The sequence below is a fragment of the Lactuca virosa genome, chromosome 3 (assembly GCF_052849685.1).
Source record: "Lactuca virosa cultivar CGN04683 chromosome 3, Lactuca_virosa_CGN04683_v6, whole genome shotgun sequence".
Lineage (NCBI taxonomy): Eukaryota > Viridiplantae > Streptophyta > Magnoliopsida > Asterales > Asteraceae > Lactuca > Lactuca virosa.
Window position 1 is genome coordinate 58,256,663 of NC_136428.1, and position 2,379 is coordinate 58,259,041.

A 2,379-nucleotide genomic window follows, 5' to 3' on the forward strand; every position below is an offset into this window, starting at 1 on the left:
TAAACAAAAGAAGACCTTCCGAACTAGTTATGGTCATTACGAGTTCATGGTGATGCCTTTCAGGCTCACCAACGCTCCAACCGCATTCATGGATCTCGTGAATCGCGTATGCAGGCCGATGCTGGATCGATCGGTGATTTTGTTTATTGATGACATCCTGGTTTATTCCACGACCCAGGAGTAGCATGAGGAGCATTTGAGAGAGGTATTGGAGACTTTGTGGAATGAGAGGTAGTATGAAAAGTTCTCAAAGTATGAGTTCTGGTTGCACGAGGTTCAATTTCTACGGCACCTTGTCAACCAGAACGGTATTCTGGTCGGTCCGACCAATATTGAGGCGGTGGTGAGGTGGGAGGTTCCTAGGTCTCCATCTGAGATTAGGAGTTTCCTTGGATTGGTGGTTTACTATCGGAGATTCATTCAGGATTTCTCCTAGATAGCGGTTCCCTTGACCCGATTGACGAAGAAGACTGTCCCATTTCATTGGGGGCCCGAGCAGCAGACATCTTTTGAGATTCTGAGATAGAGATTATGTGAGGTGCTAATTCTGACCCTGTCGGAAGGTGTTGAGGATTTTGTGTTGTACTGTGATGCATCAATCATGGGTTTGGGTGTAGTACTAATGCAGCGAGGTCATGTGATCGCTTATTCTTCGAGGCAGCTGAAGCCTCATGAGGCGAATTACCCTACGCATGATTTGGAGTTGGGGGTTGTGGCGTTCGCCCTTAAGATTTGGCGACATTAACTCTATGGGGTCTGTTGTACTATCTATATGGATCACAAGAGCCTGAGGTATTTGATGGATCAGCCGAATCTGAATATGAGGCGGCGTAGATGGTTGGATGTGGTGAAGAATGATCACCTGAATTATATAGAAAGACCAGTGGTGATCCTTGACAGGAGGACAAAGACTCTACGAAACAAGGTGGTGGATCTAGTGAAGGTGCAGTGCAAGCAGTGAAAGGGTTATGAATGGATGTGAAAGCCTGAGGACGAAATGAGGGAGCGTTACCCGGAGTTATTTGCGGCAGCAGACTTCGAGGATGAAGTATAATTTAAGTGGAGAAGAATTGTAACACCCGATTCAAGGTACTTTCCATTTTGACCCTAAGTGTGTAAATAATTTTCAAATTTTATCCCAAGGGGTGTAAAGCGAAAATTTTAGGTAGGACGTGCGTATGTTGGGCATACTTCTAGTACGCTGGGAGTACGTCGTCAAGTGATAAACCCTAATTTTTAGGGTTTGGACCCTATTTAAGCATCATTATGACCCATGATCCCCTCATTTCTCAGCCTCCATTACCCTTTGAGCCTCATTTCGAAACCCTAACCCATCTAGAGAAGATTTGACCTCTTTGTGTGTGTTTTAGTGTGTGTTGGTAAACCTATAGGTAGAAGAAGCTTGAAGAAGGAACTTTGATGAAGGGAGAGCTTGGAGATCCAGATTCCACTCATCATTTCCAACTTCATTGAGGTATAAAGCTTGGAACTTGCTCATTGTATGCTTAAATCTAGTTACTATGAAGTTTTTTTCACTTTGTAGTCTCATGAATGAGATCTAGTGGGATTCTTCCACTCCAGAAGTTAGGAGTTGCTTCTCTTGATGTTTCTAAGGTCCCTAGTCCATAAAGTTAGCATATTGATGGTTGAGGATCAACCATGCATGTGTTTATGTCCATTTGGTGAAAGTAGGATTCTAAATCTAGGGTTTAAGTTCCTTTGAGCCATACAAAAGGCTCCAAGTTGGTAACTTTATGGATTTAGACGTTCCCCAAGGCTTGGATCTGAATTTTGGACGTCTGGTTGTAAGAATTAAGTGCTTAATGGCTGCGTATGCTGGGCGTATGTGTTCGAGTCCCCGATCAGGCGATCCACCTAGTACGTCGGGCGTACTTCTGGTACATGCAATGTAGTAGGCCTGGTCATGGGCTTTGTGGTTTGGGCCATATTTGGACTATTAGTGTTTTAGGCTTTGTTGGGCCACTAGCCTTTATGAATTTGGGCCATTGTTAGGCTTTGGGCCTTCTTGGATTTGGGCCCATATTGGGCTTTGGGTACGAATTGGACCATTATTGGGCTTTTAGTGCCATTAAGTTTGGGCCTTGGTTATCGAGCCAAGTGAGGAAAGGGTAAAATGGTCTTTTACCTTGGGTGTTGGAAAAATAAACTAGATTCTGGGTATGTTTATGGCCCAATTATTAATTGGGGTTTTATTTGATTGGTTAGCGCGGGGATTCTCCGGTTGAGTAGCCTGATAATCTGTTTGACTGACAGCAGACTGCGGTGAGTTTGCTCACTATATTGTAGGGCACTAGGATATGTTTTGTGCTTGTAGTCTTTGTGACTCATGATGTATGTGTTGTATGCATGTGTGCCTGT